The following is a 24533-nucleotide window of genomic DNA, read 5'->3' as shown; positions in this document are numbered from 1 at the left end:
CAGTAACCCAAATGTTTGTTTTCATTTCAAACTTCAGATTGAAAAGCTAGCTGTGTGTTTTCTTTCTTTCCCTTGAGGAAGTTACCAGGGACCTGGGGGACTTCTCATCTTCAGCTCTTGATTGCTAGCTCCACACATCCCCATCTTTTACTGACCCCCCAGTCTGTGCCAGGTGACCCAGGACATGCCAGGGAAGAAAAGATATCCCTCCAGAGGGAAGATGTTCCCCCCAAATGGAGCCTCTCACTCAACCTCCCCCTAACCTCCCAACTCCAGGGTCACCAACCCTTGTCTCTACTGCCTCCTGCCAGCCTGGATCATTATCCCCCAGTTTTCTAGTTTACAAAGCATTTTAACCTCATGGTATATGATGTCCAAGGCCTCTGAGACATCGGGGCAGTATTTCACATTTGAGAGAAGACAGTCCCATGCAATTATGCATATATCTGGACATGATCTGTCCAAGTTTACATGGACAGCAGCACCATCAGCCTCCTGATTCTAAGTCCAGTGTTCCTTATGATCTCTCTTCTCCCAGCTACTCCCTTATTATACATCTTGCATATTCAGCTAAAAGGACTTTTCTAGATCACCATTGTTCTCTGACTTCTCTCACATTCACAAAGCTGCAGAGATTCCTCCTGCCTCCAGGATAAAATTCCAGTGATTTGGCTGATCTTTCAAAGCCCTTCACAGTGTGACTTCAGAGTGTTTCCTCAATGTTATTTCCACTGCTTCTGCTGGGTGGGTCTAATTGAATTTTCAATGCCATCTTCTGCACTTTTTAAACATTTGGACCTTTGTCTTGTGGCTTCTCCGGACCGCCTCCCCATACTTCACCCCAGATCTAGCCTTCAAAATACTGTTTCCTTCAGGGCTACCTCCTGCTAGAGGTCTCCTTGGATGGCCTCAGCCCACAGTGAACTCTCCCTTGTGACATTCCTCAGCCTTCATCAGCCACCCCACTCTCCTGGCCTCAGAGCAAACCTGTGTCAGGGAGGACTGAAGCTTGCCTTTACCTGCCATCTCCCACCTCAGCCCAGGCCTGGGCTTTGCATATCAAAAAAGAGTCGGCTACATACATCTATTGGTAGTTCTCTACTAAATGCTAGGTTCAAGAAAACTTAGGGGTAGTATTTGCCTTCTCATGACCAAACAAGTAAGAAAGACAGAGAAAATGTTGGATCAAAAGTTAAAACCTTCTATTCCATAACTGAAGTGTTTAGTGGACCTCTTTTGTCAGAGAAAGAAGAGGAAGAAGAAAGGGATCGAGCAGGATGGTTCAAGTCCAGATCAAAGAGCCTGATTTCCATCACTGGCTCTTCAGGACCTGGTAGTGAACATACAGCATTGTCAGGGTACCATGTACCTTAAAAGTGAAAGTGAACGTGCTGGTCTCTCAGTCATGTCTGACTCTTTGCGACCCCATGGACTGTAGCCTTCCAGGCTCCTTTGTCCATGGCATTCTCCAGGCAAGAATACTGGAATGGGTTGCCATGCCCTTCTGCAGGGGATCTTCCCAACCCAGAGATGGAACCCTGGTCTCCCGCACTGCAGGCAGATTCTTTACCGTCTGAGTTACAAGAGAAGCCCATACTATTCAGCTTGGAGCCTCAGTTTTTTCAACTGGAGAATGTGAATGATTGACCCTGCCTAGCCCATATCTCTCCATAATAGACGTGAATGTGCTTTGTGAGTTTAAATGCTAAACCTGTATGAGGGATGGTTAAAGCTCGGGCCACCCGCTCCTGCCCAGTGTCTTTCCTCTCTTAAAATCCATGAGGCCATTTGGATCAACAGAGAAGCGAATGCTCCCTTTTTAACCTATGCTGTTGACCAATGGCCTTTGATGCTGGAAAAGTCCCATGATCCTTGAGCTATTATTAGGGATGGTTACATTGGCAGAGGGAGGCTGTAAACAGCCAGCAGGGCCATCATTAACCTTTGGGTTTCCCATTTCAGGAACCAGTTTCAAAATAAACCTTTCCTCTGAAGAGAGTGCGTGTTTGCAGTTGCTCATGACCCACTGAAAGGAAAGGGAATTGCACTTTGAGAGATTGGGGAATTTGTCTTCCGTGAGTTTGCTCAGCCCAGCCCTTAATCATGAAACATGGCTCCAAACTGTGGACTTGAATCTTGAAGTTAAGCCAAGTTGGGTGGACTTCCGAGTGCCTCCACGGCTGGCTTCCCTGAGCCTCAGTGCCCTGCTCCAGGAAAACGACCACGACACACAGTGAGGGGACAGAATCTCAGGGAACAGTAAGGGAGTCAGGAAGGGACGAGCCTGGGGCTGAGGGTTTCTGCGGTTCTTGCTCCCAAGTCCATGCCTGCCTCGGAGCTCCCCATGGGGATTTAGACCTCCCACATTTTCATCTGAAGTACCCCTGGGGGTTCCAGATTCCCATGGCCCAGCAGACTGCAGTGAACTATCCCTCACTGCCCCCTTCCCCTACCACACATTGGTAACCTCGCTTCATTTACCACCCCCCCCTACCCCCCCACCCCCCGCCCCACCGCCTCTAAAGCAGCCAGGATATTTTAAAAACCCTTGTTTTGATCTCCTTTGCATATCAGTTACACTATTTCTGAGCGTGTTTATTTTTATTTTTTTTTTCCGGTGGTGAGCCCGTTGCTTTGAGCAGTCTGCTCGCACGTTTCCACTTCCCCTCGCTTTCCTGTGCACTGCTGTGGCCTCTAGGCATGTGGCTCAGGCTACAGTGAATGGTTCTCATGGGCCTGTGGCCTTTGAAGGAGCAGGGAGGCAGGTTCTTCTGCCAGTGGTGCTCCACTGCTCCTGACATCTGCAGAGGAGAGATGAAATTTCAGTTATGTTTCCCCAGCCTCATCTCCCAACAAAACCAATTCTGTTGCTCAGTCTGAGACATGGGGCTCAGATAGGGAAAGGGCTCTGGACTGGGCATGAGAGAGACCAGAGTGTTCATTCCAACTTTGACACTGACCTTGAAAAAATCCTCTACCTTCTTTGGGTTGGCCTTAAATTTCCTAAACTTCCTTCTGGCTCTAAATTCTAGGATTCTAACCAACATGGGGTTGCCACCCTATCACCAAGCAAGATAGCTTCTATTCTGAGGATTAGCTTCGGAGATGGTTCTGAGATGGACATGTTGGAGATGCAGAAATGACTGTGATACTCCCATCTCAGGGAGTAAATTTGTGGGACAAAACATCTCATCTCTTGCTGATACGATCTTGTAAAATGTATGTGTGATGACTTGTGAAATGTCCAAGCTAAAGCTTTCAAGTGAGTCACAATGTATGTCTAAATCTCCATGCTTTCCAACATTTTCCATATTATGGCATTCTTAGAAAGTGATAGTATGAATACTTAAACAGCATAGTAGGCAAATGAATAATTGTGCATTTGTTGTGTCGGCAACCAACCCACCGATTCTGATTACTCCAAGGACTAAGGAGACAATATTTGAGTCCACTGGGGCACAGATTGAGAAGCTTTGGTTGAGAGGATTAAGACAACTCCAGAAAAACAACAGTGTTCAAGCCTATGAAAAAACACAAAATGCTGGAGAATGTGGAATAGGTAGGAAAGAGAATCCTAAAAAGAGACCATGGGGTTCAGATAGAGAATCCACCATTTGCCAACTCTCCGGAAACACTGAAGTTCAGTCTCTTCTGTCCTGGAAATAGTATTATCACCACTGTAGGACTAAATAAGGTCTTGCACCTCAGCATACTCTAAGCTCTCAATCAATGTTAGCTATTATTGTTACGGCTAGTATAAGACAGGAAATTAAATGGCATTCTGTTCAATCCTCCCATATAAGAGAAAAGGAAACTGACTTGATCAAAGTTGCATAGCTAGTTAGTAGCTGAGATGGGACTGAAACCCAAGTCTTCTGACATCAGTTCTATGCTTTTATATAATTTAAAAAAAATGATAGCTCATCCTGTATTAAAAACCATCCAGATACCTAAGTACTTAGAGTGGGTTCTCCTTCCCTAAAGATATTTGGAAGATGGGACGATTCATATTTGTTTTAAGCTGGTTTATCAGTGACTCTGTCTCAGGGACAGGCAGGAATGAAATCACCTCCTGTCATCTGCCTTATATTCCAAGTAGGTAGCCAGGGGCCATGGGAATAGGCGCAGAGGCTACACATCTGGTATCTCAAATGCCCAAAGCACCAAGCCATCATTCTAGAAACCCCATTTTACATCTGAACATACTGAATAGCTGGCTCATTTGGAGTCACAGTTCTTGTTCAACTGCAAAACAAAGGTTAGAATCTGGAGCTCAGACTGACTGCTGGAGCCTTTCCACAGAGCTGCACAAAAAGAGGGATAATTTAGACTCATTGTCTGCATTTGCTGACTATGTTGCCTAAGGCTAAAAACATACTAAAGCATGCATGTTCAATCGTGTCCAACTCTTTGCAACCTCATGAACTGTAGCCTGCTAGGCTCCTCTCTCCACGTGATCTTCTATTATTCATTTAAATGTAAGTGTGTGTTTTAACCAGCTACAAATGATTAAGGCAACTTACAGGAAATATAATAACCAATGATAAGGTGTGCATTAAAATAAATTCTAATGTCTTGGAAATAAACCATAGAATACCCAGGCCCATGTGGTCCAATGGCACGTGTGAAGTGAAAGTGTTAGTCGCTCAGTTGTGTCCAACTCTTTGTGACCCTATGGACAGTAGTCTGCCAGGTTCTTCTGTCCATGGGATTCTCCAGGCAAGAATATTGGAGTGGGTTGCCATTTCCTTCTCCAGGGAATGTTCCTAACCCAGGGATTGAACTCGGGTCTCCTGAGCTTCGGGCAGATTCTTTACTGTCTGAGTCACCAGGGAAGTCCAATGGCACATATGTCTATTTAAAGTTGAATTAATTAAAACTAAATATAAATAAAAAAGTATCTAGCCTCCCAGGGCCACTAGCCACCTTTCAAGTCCCCAGTAACTCCATGTAGCGGATGGCTACTTATTGGACATTGCAGATGTGGAATATTTCCATGATGGTAGAAAGTTCTATTGAATGCTGCTGTCTATACAGGTAACCAGGTCCTATAGTTCTACACACTTGCAATAATTCAGCCAAGATTGTGGCTCTGAGCTTTGTGTTAGCAAGGCCAAAAAAAAAAAAAAAAAAAGCCAAATCAGTGTCCCATTAGCAGTTCCTCAGGGGAAACAGACTTTTTAGCCCTTAGGCCTAAAAGAATTCATCTGATGGGGCTTCATAGAAAGATCGCTGAGTGACATGGTTAAATCATGTTTTTTAAACCACAAGGGACAGAGTAGGCACAAATTTCAATGTTAATTTTTATACTGACTCACTTATAAAAGTTGAGGGTATAATTCATCCCTACATGAAAATACTTGTTTGGGGGTGGGGAAGTGGGGAGGATACTTATTTTGTTGGTCCTAGAGGGGACCACCTTAGCAACACGGCTCAGGTGAATTGGCTCCCGGGGAATGACAAGATTCGTGCTGAGGCCTGAATGATAAGATGAAGCAGTCATTGAAAGTGTGCAAGAAGAGCATCTAGCAGAAGGGGAAAGCAAGTGCAACGGTCCTCGGGTTGGGAAGTGCTGGCAAGTCTGAGGGAGGAAAAAACCCAGTGAACACTGTGGATGAGGCTGAGATTGAAAGGAGATGATGCTAAACGTAATTGTGTTGACAAAGGTCCATACAGTCAAAGCTATGGTTTTTCCAGTAGTCATGTACAGATGTGAAAGTTGGACCATAAGGAAGGCTGAGAGCTGAAGAATTGATGCTTTCGAACTCTGGGGCTGGAGAAGACTGTTGGGAGTCCCTTGGACAACAATGAGATCAAACCCGTCAATCCTAAAGAAAACCAACCCTGAATATTCACTGGAAGGACTGAGGCCGAAGCTGAAGCTCCAATACTTTGGCCACCTGATGCAAAGAGCCAACTCACTGGAAAACACCCTGATGCTGGGAAAGATTGAGGACAAAAGGAGAAGGGAGCAGCAGAGAATGAGACAGCTGGATAGCATCACTGACTCAGCTGGACATGAGTTTGAGCAAACTCAGGGAAATAGTGAACGACAGGGAAGCCTGCAGCTCATGGGGTCACAGAGAGTTGGACACAAATTGGCAACTGAACAATAAGACAGAAGTCAGGAGATTGGACCTGTATGGTTTTACAGGTCATAGTAAGAGGAGTTGGCAGAGAGGTGACATAATTTGTGATTCTCGAAACATCATTCTGGTGACTGCACAGAAAATTACTAGGGGCACAAGAGTCTAGGGAAAGAATATGATGGTAGTTGGAATAAGATTGTTGCTGTGGAGATAATGAAAAATAGTCTGAATTGACACCTATTTTAGACGTAAAGGTCAATGTAACTTGCTAATGGATTAAACAGGAGGTTTGAAGGAAGTGAGGAAAATTACTAGAATGATTCAAGTATTTACCCTGAACAAATAGCAGCTAGAAGGCTCAAACCACTTCCCATGACAGGGAAGACTTGGGAAGGAGGAACAGGAGGAGGAGGGAAGGATAAATCAATTGTTTGGTTTGGGTCATGTTTTGTGTGAAATACCTATTAGGTATACAATTAGAGTTATCAAGTCTGGAACTCAAGGGAGAAGTCAGGTAGAGAGAGAAACTTGAAGTCATCTGCATATAGATAGTATATTAAAGCTTTGGGACTCATGGAGCTTATCTAGGATGAGTAGAGACAGAATTGAAACAAGAACCTCTGAGCACTCCAAAATTTAATACAGAGGAGAAAGAGCCAGATAAGGAGACAAAAAGGTAAGGGCAAATGAGATGAGTGTGGAATCCCAGAAAGCTAGAGAAGAAAATGTTCAAAATCAGAAGGATCAACCATGCTGCATTCTATCGAATAATCCAGTTAGTTGAATGTATTTTGGCTTTGGGTGCACCCACCAATGGTGACCTTGATTAGGGCTGTTAAGTATAGGGTCGGAAGAAATTTGGAGCATTGTTGAGGGAAGAATGGGAGCTGATCAGAGGAGACAGGAAATACAGATTTTACTTTTTTAAAGCTTTTTTGTGAAGGCATCAGAGAAACGGGATGGCAGCTGTGGGGATATGTAGGGTCAAGGGAGAGTTGCTGTTTTTTAATTGTTGTTATGAAAACATATTTGTTTGCTAATAGAATGGGTGTAACAAAATAAGAGAAAATAATGTTGCAGGAAAGAAGTACATGAAAGGAGATAACATCCAGAGGACACATGGAAAAAGTGAACTTAAGAGGCTGTGACACTCCCTCCACTTAGTAAGGAGAAGGCAGTGTACGTGGGTCCAGATGCAGGAGAGTCAAGGAGTTGGTAGCGGAAAGATACAGTGATTTCCTCTGATAGCAAAGAAGGAATGTCATCATCCTGAGGTCCAGAGAGGGTGCAGCCCAGTGGAGATTTCAGAGGGAGATAAAGGTATGAAAAAATCAATCCAGAGCCTGATAAAGTAACTTTGTTAGAAGTGTTAGAGGGCACGCTGGCAGGATCCACTGAGGGTTGCGGTCATAAATTTAAAGTGACCACATGATCCGCAGCTTTCTTAACAGCATTCTGTTGCTTAGTTGCAAGCAAAGTAGGACCAAGAAGATAATCACATTTCACCAGGATAGGGGTTTTGCCCAATGAAGGGAAAGCAGCAGGGGAATTCAGGATGTTGGAAAGAGAGCGGTTATGATACAGAGCAGAGGGAGTTACAGTTGGAATAGGGGTTAAGGCTACTCGATAAACGCATCAGTGACTCCACATGTATCCAAACCATCTGCCTGGACCTCTCAGTATGTCGAGAAATTTCCTTCCCCCGGAAAGGGAGTTCATTACTGGCTTCCTTTGGTTTTTTGCCACATCTAGAATCCCCCCTTCAAGGTTATGCAACCAATTAGAAACTGAGTATTGGGTATCAAACTAGGAGATGGAGGGAAGAGTCAAACCTGAGCACAGAAGGGGATGTTTTTCCTAGTAACTCACAGTCTGCAGCCAAGTCTCGCCACTTGGCTTAGACCTAGATGAAGGCATGGGGCAGGAAAATATCCCACACATGCAGAGAAAAGACTTGGATTTCCATCGGTGTCTGTTGCACTCACAAGGTGAGAAAATTCCCTTACACCCTGAGCCCTTGTTTGCTTAAACCTCTGGCCCTACCTAAGTTACAGATCATTACACAGACCTGATGAAATGATGAGTATAAAATCATCTCCATTGCCAGAAAGTGTGGAGCTGGGTGGAGATTATAGCCGTGCCTCTGTACACTGGTCTGCACATATAGGTCACCATGGCTAGTAAGCCATTTGCCTTAAAGTTGGAAACTGATGAAATGCTACCAATGAAAGGCAAGTACATTTCAAAACAGAAGCAATGGGAAGCAACTGTCTCTCTTTTTTGTGCAACATCCTATGCACTCGTGGCTCTCACAGCCCAGGATATTGCTGCAGTTGTCAGCCCAGCATGCTTTGAACGGCACAAGACTAATCCCTGAGTCACCCCATAATCCTGACTTAGTAACTTTATCTTTCAATACCTCAGTCATCTTCTCTGTAAAGTGGGAAGACTCGTACCAGCTCCTACTCAACTTCTAGGGACTCCAGAGGATTCAACTTCTTTTTTTATTTTTAAGAAAAATTAATAACTGGAAAGTACTCCGAGTTGCTTTGAAAAGTTGGGATAAATGTGAAGTGTCACTATGATTGAGTGTGAGGCAATACTTCCCACCCCCACCATGTCCCGGGGTGACAATGTGAGCTGTGTGACAGGCTATTTTTAAATTATCATCTCTGGAAGCATATGGTCCTGCTCAGTGCCAAAAAGAGAACTGACCTGCTTCTGTTTGTTTACTTGTTGGTTTTGATCTGATGGGGCATTTTCTATGTTCTGTTAAGATGATCCTTTATACCCTAAACTTTTCAAGCAAACACTGAAGTTTTTCTGCAACATAGCCTACAAGAGACCATGTCAACATAACTTGCTTAGACAACAATAAAGGCTGTAAGAGGACAGTAGTGTGTTTATACAAATCTTCCTTCTGTGTCAGTGAAGACGTTTGAGGGTTTGCCTGGTTGATGTTGATGATGATGGCGATGGTGATGGTAATGATTTATTTTGTTTTAGGTTTTATTAATAACAACTGCTACCGACTAAAGCTGTTTTCTGCTCCAAATATACAGCCCTAGTGGCTCAGCTGGTAAAGAAATATACAGCAGCAGCTTTTTAAAAGCTTCATGTTTGCTGCCCCCTCTAATTGACCTGACTTCACCCTCTGCTTGGCAGGACTCCTGAATTGAGTTAAACTTCTGGGATTTGATTTCTGATACCAAATCCCTGGAAAGATATCCAGCCGCTCAGGTGAAAAAGGCAAGAGATGAAAACATCTATTTTGTGGGACCCGACTTTTGTACAAGGCAGATAAAACATCCCAGTCGAAGTAAAAAAAGAAGGATAAGAAGGATCCTAAATTTTCTCTTTCTTTTTTTATTTATTTTTTTCTGTAAAGTCCAGAGTCAAAGTTTCTTTTCTTGGGGTCAAGTGATAACCAAAGATAGAAGTTACGAGATTTTGTGGCACTTCACATATTTAATTTAAAAGGTAATTTATAAATGTTAGTAACAAGGAAAACTTAGAAGGTAGGCCCTGCTTCTGCAATTAAATGACTGAATCAAGAAGATGTGAAAGGAATGTAAAAAGTTCTGGATGCCTCTGGGGACAAATAAGAGAATCAATTATGGAAATTCACAAAAGTTCAAGGTTTAAAAATTGTGAAGCACAGATACAACCAACTACAGGTCTTCCTCAAGCACTAGTAAATGCTCTTCATTAGAGAAGTTTAAGAAGAAAATGGATGCGTATTTCCTGGAGATATTGGAGCAGAAGTTCTGAAATTGGCCACAGATGTGAACAGGTGAACTTTATGATTTTGGCCAACTCCTAAAATCTATCTTTCTTTGGATCAGCCAGTAACTTCAAACCCTTTTTTTTTGTGCAGAGACAAATAGACACTGTGAGACCATTTTGGGTTTTCTGGAATCTTCCAGTGTTCACATAGCTGCTGCTAAGTCACTTCAGTCGTGTTCGACTCTGTGCGACCCCATAGACAGCAGCCCACCAGGCTCTGCTGTCCCTGGAATTCTCCAGGCAAGAACACTGGAGTGGGTTGCCATTTCCTTCTCCAATGCATGAAAGTGAAAAGTGAAAGTGAAGTCGCTCAGTCGTGTCCAACTCTTAGCGACCCCATGGACTGCAGCCTTCCTGGCTCCTCCGTCCATGGGAATTTCCAGGCAAGAGCACTGGAATGGGGTGCCATTGCCTTCCCCAGTGTTCACATAGAGATGCTCCCTATTTCTTGCTCCTCCTTGCCCAATTTAACTCAAATCCCAAAGTTCAGACACGAACAAAGGAGGAAAGATTAATAAGGTGACTTTGTTCTCCCATTACAAGCAGAACTCTTTCACTTACATGTAATTCCTTCTCTTACTGTTTCTGTTGGTCTGGTCCAAACCACAGTATCCTGAGTCTGGACTCCTCCACCATCCCCCTTCTCTCCTGTATCTCCCCACAAGACTATCCTTCATATGTGAGTCCTCCTAAATCATTATCATGGCTTATTATTGACCTAAAAATTGTCCTGACTTTCCCTTTCCAATAACTTTCTCAAATCCTTAAATCCATAACTCAAGCTTGATGGTGACTCTAACGCCAAGTAGATTGATCTACCAAGAAAGTCTTCCACTGTTTGACTCCATTATGCCACACCCTGATGTAGAGATTTTCTGTCTTCTTTATCTACTTCATCACCCAGCTCAAGCCTTACCTCCTCCAGGAATCATTCCCAGCATCTCCAGCCTGGCTGATGATCTCAGCTTCTCTGAACTCCTACAAATCTTAGAGTCTTTACCCATCATTTAAACAGTTAATAGAGGCTTGAGGTGTTTCACATATTTCATTTGGATACCCAAATGAGTTGTCTTGTTTCCTAATACAGGGTTATAGGTTCCTGGAGCACAGGGATCATCTCTCATGTTTCTTTTGTAATCCCCCTGGTGCCTAGCACATTGTTGGATACAGAGTAGTAGCAATAATCCTTCACTCTCACAGAAGCCTTTAGGGTTGAAACAGCACCTCCGTGTGTCATTCAAATGATTCCTGAAACAAATAGCAAGGTCCACAAGGCAGACAATGAGTAGCATCCTACAAGTGAGGAAACTGAGGTCTGGCAAGCTGCACATCCCATGCGGATTCTAACCCAATGCTCTCCCAGTTAGAATTCTTAGAAGAGCAGACAAATGAACAGATCGTGCAGTTCAAATATTTGTAGGTAGCCAAAGGGAAGCGACCTTGTATTTCACCACTGCCTGTTCTGTTGATGTAGGCTGACCTCCAAAACAGGCTAAAGAATCCACTTTGTATGGGTAGACTCCGTTTGAGAGACAGATGGCCTCTGCCCCTCTGACTTCACCTGGTAATAAGAAGAGATTCCATGGAGAAGCCCGAGTGCTTTGGAATGTGTTTGTGTGGGAGCCTAGATGCAAATCAGCAACCTCAGGGCAAACCTCTGAACCTGCTCATCCTGAGTCTTCTAGGACTCTGACCAAGGCAGGTAGAAGGGACCAGTCTGGAAGAGGCCTTAGGCACCAAACAGTCCTCAGTGGCCTTCATCTCGTTAATTGTTAAATTCACCCTCTCACATTTAAAGACATTTTAAAAGCCTTTGGAAATGTGTTCCTGTTCCTACAGAAATTACCTCTGAATTTTCTAGTGAAAAGTCTGCCAGCTTTGTTCAGCCAAGTTTCTTTTCCCCCCTCTTTTCTTTGACCATGAAATCAGCTTTTGTGCCAGCGCTCAGATCTAGCAGGTGTTTGACGCATCATGTGCTGTGACAAGAGTTGGTTACAGAAGTTCATTCAAGCTAATCACCATAGCTTTTGAGGCATCCTTGCCACTGATCATAAAACTGTCCTTGAAAACCAGAAGCCCAAGATATTCAACCAGAATGTATTCTTTTCTTTCTACTTTTATGTTCTCTGTGTCCTCTCCACATCTGGTGTAATAGAGAGAGGAGTAGGAGAAGTCAGGGGACGGGGACTTGAATCCTGATTCTGCCCCAAGCCAGCCATGTGACCCTGGTGAAGTCATTTCTCAGTTCTGAGCCTTGTGGCTCTTTTTCACAATGGAGAGGTGAGAGTGGAAGATTGCCAAGTTCTCTATAAGTCCTGATATGTCCTGAAGAGAAGACGAAGACATGCTTGCCTTTCCTCACCCAGAATGTACTTTACATAAGTGAATTTACTTCCTTTTTTCACTGGTTTGTTCCTCTAGTCAGGGGTGAGGGGAGCGATGCTGCCCACATGAGCTTGGAGAGGGAGGGGGACTATGTGAGTGTATGGGTGGGGAGGGGCTATGTTGGTAAGTGAAGGAGCTGCTGCCGCTGCTGCTGCTGCTAAGTCGCTTCAGTCGTGTCCGACTCTGTGCCACCCCAGAGAAGGCAGCCCACCAGGCTCCCCTATCCCTGGGATTCTCCAGGCAAGAACACTGGAGTGGGTTGCCATTTCCTTCTCCAATGCGTGAAAGTGAAAAGTGAAAGTGTAGTCACTCAGTCGTGTCCAACTCTTAGCGACCCCATGGACTGCAGCCCACCAGGCTCCTCCACCCTTGGGATTTTCCAGGCAAGAGTACTAGAGTGCAAACACCACTAATTACTTCAACTACATAACACTTATTTCTGTGATGATATTAAAGGACCTTCCGGGTATTTAGAGTATGAACACCTACAGGAGAATGATGAAGAAATTTTCAGTTCCATAATTGTTCCTGAAAAGGCATTCAGAAATTCTAATTCTGCAAATTAGATTACTTTAGCGGGGAAAAAAGGTGAGAAAAAATTTTCATATCAAGAAGAAAAAAATATCCCCTTGCTATTCTTTGCCCCCAAACCTTTAAAACAGCCCATGGAGAATCAGACTGTAGGTCTTTTTATGCATTAGCGTTTGTACCCGAAAAGTTTGCATATATTTTATCACTTGATCTTTGAAACAATCCTCTGAAAGGAGGCCTTTGTCATTGTCTTCATTTCACAGGTGAGGAAACTAAAGCTCTAACAGGTTTAGCAACTTGTTAGTGTACGCAAATCATAGGTGGCCAAGTTGAGAGTGAACCTGTTGGTCTGGAACTCTCGGTGCTAGGTACTCTTCCACAATATCCCAAGAGGAGTTCTTACTGGCCTCAAACAGAGAGGTGAATGGGCTTCCCTGGTGGTTCAGCTGGTAAAGAATCTGCCTGCAATACAAGAGACCAGGATTTGAGCCCTGGATTGGGAAGATCCCCTGGAGAAGGGAAAGACTACCCACTCCAGTATTTTTACCTGAAAAATCAGGCTGTGGACAATAGTCCATGGGCTTCCCAGGTTGCACTAGTGGTAAAGAACCCACCTGCCAGTGCAGGAGACATGAGACATAGGTTCGATTTGAGACACAGATCAGGAAGATCCCCTGGAGGAGGGCATGGCAACCCACTCTGGTATTTTTGCCTGGAGAATCCCACGGACTGAGCAGCCTGGCGGGCTACAGTCCACGGGGTCGCAAAGAATAGGACATGACTGAAGCGCCTTAGCACACACACAACAGTCCATGGGTCACAACAGAGTCAGACACAACTGAGCGACGAACAACGTTCACTTTTTCAAAGTGATGAATAGTTACCTACAAGACTGGACCAGGGGTTATCTCTCTAAAGGTCTAAAGGACTGCTGTACAATCACAGACTGAGCAGCAAAGTCCCCGCTACCCCCACCACACCCCCCTCCTCCAGATATCACCCTGGCCTTCTTCTTCAGCTGAGTACTTCCCTGCTACTCTGACCTACTGGGATAAGTTGGTGGCAAAATCAGTCCTGAAATCCTTCAGTTTCACCTTATATTCTTCAAGACACCTGGTATTAAAAATCAAGTGATTCCACAGAACACGCACTAAAGAAAAGACCAAGAATTATTTTTTTTCAGCCACTAAATAGTCCTGCTGGCCAGAGCTGGACAGAGTTGACTTTTATCTCGGTTTCTCCCTGGTCTTATATCCACCAACCTCACTAATATAACATAGAATGGCCATGGCAGACAGAAATGTGACTGCCCATGAGTCATTAATTCTTGACCTTCAGCATGTTTTGAAAATGTGTTGTGAAATGCTTACCAATCAATAATTCCATCACTGGGCAGTCGAGAAGCTGGGAGTTGTGCAAGAGGGGAAGTGGGGCATTAATGCTGGTCACTCAGGAGGCTCCAAATTTCTGCTGAGAGCAGGACCTAAAGACACAAAGTCTCCAGAATAGTTTTTAAAGGAATCAAAGAGAGGATCAAGGCTAAGGGGGAGTGAAAGTAAACTTCTGCCCTTGCATGAGGCCAGTAAAGTGGGGCAAGCTGTTATTTGCAGAAACTCCCAAGCTAGCCTGTTCGTCCTTACCCCGGACTGCATCTAGACATCCCTTCTCCATGACCAAGACGGCAGCCTGAGCTACAGGTATATTGCAAGTGTCCTAGGTGAAGGAGGGGGCCTGGAACCAGGGGAAGGAGCACAGAACAAGAAGGATTCAAGCTCCTGTCTGCACTCATCAGGCCTGTGACATTGCGAGGGGTCACATCCTTTGTGGGATCTTCAGGGCCTTCCTTTCTACTGAAAGGAGAAGGCATCTGCCCCACAGACCACAGAAAGCTCTGAGGTAGTGAGGGGTATGCAAACAATCTTCAAACTATACAAATATGAAGGACTATTGGTAGAAGCCCATCCACCTTGGTTTTGCAAGCTCAGCTGGAAAGAATCCCCTGTTTAAGGAATGGCATAGTCCATGAATGGGATACGACTTGTGGTTAGAATGGAAAACTGAAGATTGTCCCACACAGATGACAGAGAGGAATTTTCACATTCTTAGTGTGTGCCAGTCACTGTTGGCTGGAACAGTGGTGTGATGGTACATGTTTAACAACTGGTTCTCTGGGATGACAAAGCCCGGAATTGTAGCACTTGCTGATTTCCGTGGGGTAAATTCTAGCGCCATGCTGATTTCAAGCTACCAATGTGACATCACTAAACCATGAAGTGAGGAAAAGATGCCCACCACTGGCTCTCCCTACTGAATGCAAGCGAGTTCCATCACACTACAGAAACTTTGCTCAGTGCTGAGGTTGGTGTAATGGACTTTGGGACCCTTCTTGAAACACAAGGTTCACGTTTTAATATCTAGTCACAGTGCTGTTCCTCCAGTAACTCAAAGATGAACATTTTTTCATTTAAATTTTTACTTAGCATTTTTATAGCAAATTTCAATTGTGGATTTCTTTATGGACATTGTTGAGGCCTAAAATACCATTCTATCATCCTAAGTAATTTTCCTCTTCTTCAACTTGCAAATCTGATAATAGAGCAGCAAGCAAGGTAAAACAGAATACAGCATGAAGATGGAGTCAGGAAACTTGAGTCCAGGTGTTAGCAATCTCATCTGTGTGAACTTTTACAAGTCATCTGCCTTCCCTGAGTCTCAGTTTCTACATCTGTAAAATGGGAACAGCCCTGGTTTGCTTGCCTCATAGGGCTATGGTGGGATCAAAGGCAGTCACACCAGTGTGAGTGTTTTGAGAACAGCACAATCCTACTGGGCTTTGAGCGATTATGATTAACTTCCAAAAATGGATTACTGTTCATGGCTATTCACAAGAATTATCAACCAACACCACACTGGAAAAGCCCTGCACAGGAGCTCAAATCCCTTCCCTGGAGTAGAGCTGCTCCCAGGTGGGATTGGTGTGACATGAAGAGAGCAGCCCCCAGGACTGTGGGCCCAGGGACATTGGAAATTGCTTGCGCCCACAGACCTTCACACCAAATGACCCATGGAGTTTAAAAACAAGATTGAGCCCAAGCTCTGTCAACCTAGAGCTGGGACAGGGTCAGTGAAGAGCTAGGCAACAGAGCCTGCTTGATAGATTTCCCCAGCCAACTTGGAGACCATCTCTGAGCGGATGAGGGGGCCTGGGGAAATCTGCATTTTATAAAGTGTCCCTGTTAATACAGATGCATATGACAAAAATGGTACATGATGCAAAACTCGATGGAGTGGAGCAGGGAAAGGGCTCAATCCATGCTGTGCCAGGGCATAGATGGAAAGTAATACTTCTTCAGGGAAACCCAAGAAGACACCACCATAATCCATGATCTGGCCAGGCTTCTTTCTTCTCTTGATAGAATAGTACTGCCCCTACCCATCCACTTACATACAGGATGATCAAGACATATAGATTTGTCTGGTTGGAACACAGGATATCAGTTGCCAAGGTCTCTGCAAACGACCATTCATTGTCAGCCACCGGCTGCTACCAAAGGCTGACACAGAAAGATGCCTTCAAGGGAGGTTTCCCTAAAGCACTGTCTCTCCACCCGCTCCTCTAGATATCTTAAAGAAAAAGTTCTATGGAACCCTGTACTGCTAGTGAACACATTCTAACCTTGACCTCACTGGGGCCTGTCAAACAGTGTTCTATCTTTTCTTCCACCCATTTGGTCAACAAATACTTATCAGGCTCCAGTTATGTCAGACATACATACAGAGCTGGAAACTGAGGATGAATGAGATTCCATTTCTGTATTTTGTTGTTTTTCAGTTGCTAAGTCATGTAGACTCTTTTCGACCCCATGGACAGCAGCACACCAGGCTTCCCTGTCCTTCACTATCTCCTGGAGTTTGCTCAGACTCATGTCCTTTGAGTTGGTGATGCCATCCAACCATCTCGTACTCTATTGCCCCCATCTCTTGCCTTCAATCTTTCCCAGCATCAGGGTCTTTTTCAATGATTCAGCTCTTTGCCAAGTAGCCAAAGGATTGGAGCTTCAACTTAAGCATCTTGTGGTCTAATTTTTACATCTGTACATGACTACTGGAAAAACCATAGCTTTAACTATATGGACCTTTGTCAGCAAACTGAAAGGGAAAGGCATTCAGTCGCATCTGACTCTTAGTGACCCCATGGACTATATAGTTCATGGAATTCTCCAGGCCAGAATACTGGAGTGGGTAGCCTTTCCCTTCTCCAGGGAATCTTCCCAACCCAGGGATTGAACCCAGGTCTCCTGCATTGCAGGCAGATTCTTTAGCAGCTGAGCCACCAGGAAAGCCCAAGAATACTGGAGTGGGTAGCCTATTGGATCGTCCCAACCCAGGAATTGAACAGAGGTCTCCTGCACTGCAGGAGGATTCTTTACCAACTGAGCTATCAGGGAAGCCAACAAAGTTATGTCTCTGGTTTTTAATACATTGTCTAGGTTTGTCATAGCTTTCCTTCCAAGGAGTGAGTGCCTTTTAATTTCATGGTTCCCATCACCATCTGTAGTGATTTTGGAGCCCAAGAAAACAAACTCCACCACTGTTGCTCCAAAAAGAGTTAATGTTCTTGGAGGATTCAGAAACAAAGCCAATGGTTACAGCACCATGTATTAAGTGTAACTGAGATATGCTAGGTCCTGGGGTCTCCAGAGCAGCAAGCACCTAACTATGGTGGGGGTTGAGAGGGGATGAGAAATGCTTTCCAGAATGGAGGATGCCAGGTTTGCAAAATAGGAGGGATCTCTAGGTAGAAGGAATAGGTGGTGCAAAGCACAGAGGCAGGAGCATGATGTGTGCTGAGGGAACAAGTAGACTGTGACAGAGAATTTGTAAGAGGTACACCAGCAGATGAGGCTGGACACTCTCACCTGCCAAGCCTGGAGTATAGATCTCACCGTGAAGGCCACGCACAGCATTTGGAAAACTTGCAGAAGGGTTCGGTTTTCACTTTTATAGATCCATTTCTAGAGAGGCAGTGTGCAAAAAGGTTGAAATCATAAGAAAGCAAATTAAAAAGCCATTGCAGTAGCCCAGGTGAGACCTAAGCTAGTGGTGATGGATTTAAACAAATCCAGAGGGCGGATTTAAACCAAATCAAGAGAGAGTCTCTAGGATGGATTGGGTGCAGGCTGGAGGTTAGGGTTAGAGTCATCTAAACAAATGATGGGAGTGATGGGAGCCATGAAATTAAAAGACTCTTGCTCCTTGGAAGGAAAGCTATGACAGACCTAGACAACATATTAAAAAGCAGAGACATCACTTTGCAGACAAAGGTCCATATAGTTAAAGCTATGGTTTTTCCAGTAGTCATGTATGGATGTAAGAATTAGGCCATAAGATGCTTAAGCTGAAGCTCCAGTCCTTAGATTTCTATGGCAAGGACAGCCTGTGTATGTGCTGCTTTAACAGAATTAATGAACCCAGGAGAATGGCCTAATTTCAGAAAGAAGCTCAGTTTGGTAAATGTTCAGTTTGAGGTGACTTTGGAATATCTAGGAGAAGAAATTTAGGCACTAGCTAATATGAGTCTCTGAACTCAGAAGGGGGAACAAGAAGGAGATATAAGAAGAACTTTCCTGCATTAGACGTAAAACTCTTGCTAAAGAGATTCATTACCCCTGAGGATTACTCGGTATGAAATTTGGTTTTAACATTAGTACCAGAAAAAAATTCAAACAATCAAGACACTCCCTTCAATCAGAAAAAGAACATAGTGTTAGTCATCTTGTTTACTTTTTGCCTGGCCTGCCAGGAAGCTCAGAGATATATTTAACATTCAATTGCAGTAATGTACTGAGAAAGCCTTATAATTAACATATTTGTCTTCTTGCTATTTTTATGGCTTTAATTTTTATTCGCACTTTAATATCCTCAGTGCATATCCCATATCATCAGGTGCCTCTACTTCTCTTAGGGAATAAAAAGCATATATGCTCTCCTTTGACATTATTAAGCTAAGTTGGCACCCTATTCACTTCAAGTGTTTTTTGGGCTCCCAAGGAGTTTTCCTTTACAATTTATAAGAATAACTATTTTTTCTCCAGGTAAAAGGAAACAAACAAACAAACAAACAGACCCTCTTCCGAAAGGAATTAGTCCTCAGGGATCAGTTAGAGCCAAAGGGACCAGAAGCCTATAGAACGTTATAGAAAGCTAGAGTCATTGACTCAGAAAGAGCATCCAAAAGGTATATGAGGAATAAAATCTGAGCAGAGGAGTTTCAGCCCAGCCCATTTGTTACTTCTCAGCCAAGTAAAACTAGTCCCAGGATGAGGCAGGGCTACAACATAAATAACACCACAGAGGGTTTGGGTAAATTCCATTCAGGTTATTAAGAACTACCTTTTAACCTTTGAGGAACAAGAGTGTCATAACAATAGCAGTTGTTACCATTTTAAAATGCCCTTACATCATTACCTAACTTAATCCTCTCCAGTGTTCTGACAAGAACTGTGGTTATTCATACTTCATGTTATGTGTTCTCTTGCATAATGCATCTTGCAACCACTTTTAGGAAAAGAACACTGGTCTGAGCTCCCATCCCTCCAGTAAGACCATTTGTAGTTATGGAAGTGGAATGAGGCTGCCTGATTTTCACCTAGCTCTTTCAGTTTCCAGAACACTGTCACCTCCACATAATATGTGACCCTCACAATCGCCCCCTGATGTAAGCTGGGAAGGATGTATCCTCTCCATTTCACAGATACAACTAGCAAGTTATACTCCCTTGAGCTTGACTTGAGAAATAAAAGGAGGACACTAAGACCCCACACCCCTAAGATGTCCCCTCACCCTACCCTACATCTGAGTCTTCTCGGGCTTTCAGAGGGAGGCCCTCTGTCAGGCTGCAACAACTCCTTCACTGGCAAAGTAAGATGCTAATGATAGAAACCTCCAGTGGACAGCCCTAGCTCATCTGACTTCCCTCCTCACTAATGAACACAGCCTCTTAATGCCACAAAATCAGAAGTTGGTTAGGATCCCTTTTTTCCTTCTACTGGAATTCACCTGCTTCTGGTTTCACCAAATAATAAGCCTCAGGGCAACCAGTCAAGAAAACAGCCACGTAAACAATCTTTACAGCAGTCCATGAAATTTAAAAAACTGGGACTAAATGGCTCTCCCTAGGCCGGACTTAGAAGTTCTTAACCATGCAGCTTCTGAAGTCAGTTCACCTGTCCGAGTCTTAGCTCCATCTGCAAAATGAGTCAATAGTAACCGTTGTCCTGCCTCTCTTCATAGGCAGGACAAGATCAAAATTGTGTATTATTAGCATCTTATAAGTACTTCCATGGTGGCTCAGTGTTAGAGAATCTGCCTACAGAGCAAGAGACACAGGAGACGCAGGTTTGATCCCTGCGTCAGGAAGGTCCCCTAAAGGAGGAGATGGAAACCCACTCCAGTATTCTTCCCGGGAAAATAGATAGAGGAAACTGGTGGGCTACAATCCATAGCATCGCAAAGAGACACGAATGAAGCGGCGGAGTACCCAGCATCTTATGAATATGAGAGCCACTCAATACTATTCAAGCAGGGAATTTCAAACCTTTAAATCAAGGGGCAGAGAGATGGTGTAGGAAAAGTGTTGGTCCATGGGTCAGAAGCTACTGGAACTGACATATGCATGCAGCCTGCATCCATGGGAAGAGAGATGCTGGGGTGACATGCACAGTCACGCAGTGACCCCTCCCAGCACCCAGGCTGACAAAAGCCATCAGAAGATACAGTCAGAAATTCCTTTCAAAGAATCTTTTAGTTCAACAGTTTTATTCCCCAGGGAAGATAAAATGTATATACTTCCTGTAATCAATCTCAAGCCTCTTGAAGCTTCAGTCAGATAATTTGCACAATTCTAATTTGTAAAGGTGACAGACTAGAGGCGGAAAGTATCTATGGGGCCCTTTAATACATGTAAATTAGAACAGTACCCTGGTCTTTACTGAATTATAATGAACTCTCAGTTTTCTTCTAGACCAGAATGTTCAAATCATGGATGATAGAGCCAGAAAACTTCTTGGAGGCCCTTTACCTCATTTATCCTCCCTGCTCCCATTTTACAGAGCAGGAAACTAAGACTCAGACACATGTGACCTGCTTACAGTCATGCCACAAGGTGGAATCAGATAAAAGCACACACTGTACCCTTGCTTTACTTAATCCAGCATGTGTTTACTGAGAATCTACTGAATTCTTGGTGTGGAAATATAGAGGAAAAAGCCAGAAAAACCACCTTCAAGAAAGCCAGACTCCACAAAGGAAGATAAACAAGTAAGCAGAAGTTTCTGGCACAAGGGTATGTGCCATAGGAACAAGGATACAAAATGCCATGTGGATGCAGACTTCAGAGAGGTCAGCTCCACCCGGGGTGATCAGAGAAGACTCCACCTGTGTGTGTACGCTGTGCTCAGTTTTGTTCAACTCTTTGAGACCCCATGGACTGTGGCCCATGGACTGGTAGACTGTGGCCCACCAGGCTCCTCTGTCCATGGGATTTCCCAGGCAAGAATATTGGAGTGGCTTGCCGTTTCCTTCTCCAAGGGATCCTCCCAACCCAGGGATTGAACCCAGGTCTCTCACGTTGCAGACAGATTCTGTACTGCTGAGCCATAAGGGAAGCCCAAGACTCCGTGTAGGAGTTGGCATTTGAAGGTACTAAGCACACAGAGTGGAAAAGCATTCCAGGCTAAAGGAACAGAGAGAGCTAAGGCAAGGGGATGAAGAGAGACCACAGCATGCACCGAGAGTTTTATACACACTGTTGCAAAGAGCAGGAGGGTTTGTACCAGCTGCTTCAGGATAACCTCAGACAATGTCAACAGTCTCAGCTGCTATCCTCCACCTCATTCGGCACGCTCCCGGGGGCAGAGGCCTGTGTCCACCTAATGGGCCAGTACAACACCTGGCCCAGTGCGGATAGCATTGTGGGGCTTAATAAATTCCCTTTGAAGATGAGAGGACTGTACGGGAGAAAAGAATTTGCCACTCAAGTGAGTCAGCCGGAACGGCAGGCGTGTCCTGGCTCCTCGGGCCAAGCAACTAGGGCCGATGGGCCAGACATGCTGGGTCACTTCCCCCTGGGGCCACTGGATTCCACCTGGGAACATTGAGTCTTTTTTCAGCAAGCCGTTCCTAAGCCACGACACTCCCGGCTCATCCCTAGCCTTTGTAGTTTCACCAGCGTAATTGATCCCAGAGCTCAGCTTCCTCCAGGCCCATTGGTTTCCTAGGGAGTGATGGGGTATCAGGTGCCCTTAGAGCACCTGTGCAGCCTGGCCTCCTGGGACAGAGATGGAGCGACATGTGAGAGGCAGGCATAAATAGTCCTGAGTTCTGTAGTCATCCTTTAGGGTGCTCTGAGCTTCCTGTCCTGAGCTAAGGTTTTCTCCTGGGGTTAGCTGAGGCACGGAGAGATAAACAAAGCTTGAAAGTGACTCTCCCCACTGGAAAGCTAAAGGCACTTTCAAGACACTGCTTTCTCCTACCTTCTGATGAATGCGTCCCAAACTTGCCACCATCACACCCTGGTGAAAGCTCTCCAAAGTGTGTAGGTGGAGAGGAGAGACCACCTGAGGGTGAAACTTCTTTCAGGTGTCCTCCCACATATGTCGGGGCTGCAGAATGTCTGAAGAGTCAGGCAGATCTTGCCAGGATTCACCATGGCAGGAGAACCTGTCACCCCAGTGTTCAGCACCGAGCAGCCCAAACAAGCCTTAGTGACTAAGGTTTTTTTTTTTCCACTTACACCTGGTTCTTTTGCTTTCACCACAGAATTATATTAGCAAATGAGATCCTTGAGTAAGCAAAACAGGTCCTTCACAGATTCTTTTGTAAGAACACATTCCTGAGCCTACTACAGATATTTAGAGTCAAGGAACATTTATTCACACAGGCTTTTCAAAATACACCTCCAAGCTATTTTCACCATGTCGTTGCCATGATCTGAAAAATTAAGTGTGTAGGCAGGCAGCCAGTGGCTTGCAACAACTGAGAACTGGGCAGCAAAAAAATAAAAAAATAAAAGCAAGTCACAGATGCATGTTCAACATATGTAACTGACAAAGAATTAATACCCTGAATATAGCAGAGAAATCCTATACATCCATAAGAAGAATTAAAAACAATCACGATACATTGGCAGACTGTATGAACATGCAAAGTGCGGAAAGAGAAATGATTCTCAGCATATGGTAAAATGCTTAACTTCACTAATAAAGAAATGCAGATTTAAAAATTAAGAGATGACATCTCACATCCATCAGATTAGCTAAAATTCTTGAAGTGTGACAATATGAAGTGAAGGAATAGAAATGTTAAAGCCCATTATTAAGAAAATGGGCTTAATAAATTGTAACACATTTAAGAAAAAGAAAAGCAATGTAGAAGTTAAAGTGAATAAACTATGTACCAATATCAATTTATTTAAAATAATAATATTGAATGAAAAAAGCAATTTGCAGAATAAGTCAGTATTATTACATCATCCGTGTTAAAAAAAAAAACAAAACAAAACAAGAATCAACACTATATATTGTCTTGGACACATGTTTATGGAACAAATGTACCCAACATGAATAGGACAGCCTATTGGATGTCCATCTTTGGATGGTGGTTGTTTGGGGGGTCAAGGAAAAGGGCTGGGAAAAGGTAAGTTAGAAAGAGACTCAGTTGTTTTGGGTAATGTTTGTTTCTTTTAAAAGCTGAAGCATGCCTTCAAAGTCAGGGAGGTGGAAAGATGAACAAGGATAGGTTAGGTTTTGCTACAGTAACAAAAGTCTGAATCATAGACACTTCAGACAACAGAGATTTGGCTTTTTCTGCTCATTCATGGCAGGTTGGCAAAGGGGCTCTGATTCTTGTTGTCATTCATGGACCAAGGCAGACAGCGCAGCTACCACCCTCTCACTGGCAGCCATGCCAAGGAAGAGAAAGAACAATTCACACTCCAGACTAGAAGTGACATGGTCACCTCTCCTCACAAAGTTTAGCCAGGACTAATTGTACAATCCTCCCTGGCTCAAGGATTACAATTAGATTGTGGATACAATTAGAAATATTTGGGTAATGGGCTTCCCAAATGGCCCTAGTGATAAAGAATCTACCTACCAGTGCAGGAGATGCAGGTTCAATCCCTGGGTTAGAAAGATTACCCTGGAGAAGGGCATGGCAACCCACTCGAATATTCTTGCCTGGAGAATCCCATGGACAGAGGAGCCTGGCAGGCTGTAGTCCATAGGGTGGCAAAGAGTTGAACCCGACTGAAGTGACTCAGCACACACATGCACTGAAGAAAGTTTATTGCAATGTTATAGTTGTCATCATCCTCTTTTTAAGTGTTGGAATTATGTTTCATATTTCACAACATAGAAAAAAAAAAAAAGGCCTTGTTTTGGAAATCAGGAGACTTGGTCCTCCATTTGAGAAATGGAAGGTCTGTTCCTGAGCCTGTTGCCATTACTGTAATACCCACGCTGGTGCTCTACAACCATTGCTTCCCCATGGAAATGACACAAAGCAGATGGAACTTCCTTGCTATTATTTAGTTCCTTGGAAGCTGAGTTGGCAGTAAGAAGCCTGATATAAAGAGACATGGTACATGGAACATGGATTGTAAAGTCCAAAGACTTAACTAAGTCCTAAGAGACAACTAAGTCCCAGGTTGACCACTCACACTTCTGTCACCTTAGGAAAGTT

General features: G+C 44.1%; 1 long non-coding RNA gene across 1 annotated transcript; it reads right to left on the bottom strand.

Moving 5' to 3' along the window:
- Nucleotides 1-2593: 2593 nt before the first annotated feature.
- On the bottom strand, nt 2594-24085 carry LOC128057112 (uncharacterized). Its single transcript, XR_008200293.1, has 3 exons — nt 23946-24085; nt 14162-14274; nt 2594-2801 (listed from the first exon to the last, which is right to left on the bottom strand). It is a non-coding gene; the product is annotated as an uncharacterized LOC128057112 (long non-coding RNA).
- Nucleotides 24086-24533: the final 448 nt, after the last annotated feature.

The sequence above is a fragment of the Budorcas taxicolor genome, chromosome 1 (assembly GCF_023091745.1).
Source record: "Budorcas taxicolor isolate Tak-1 chromosome 1, Takin1.1, whole genome shotgun sequence".
Taxonomy (NCBI): Eukaryota; Metazoa; Chordata; class Mammalia; order Artiodactyla; family Bovidae; genus Budorcas; species Budorcas taxicolor.
The sequence above is the reverse complement of the archived record's forward strand: the minus strand, read 5'-3'. Positions and strand labels throughout refer to the sequence as shown.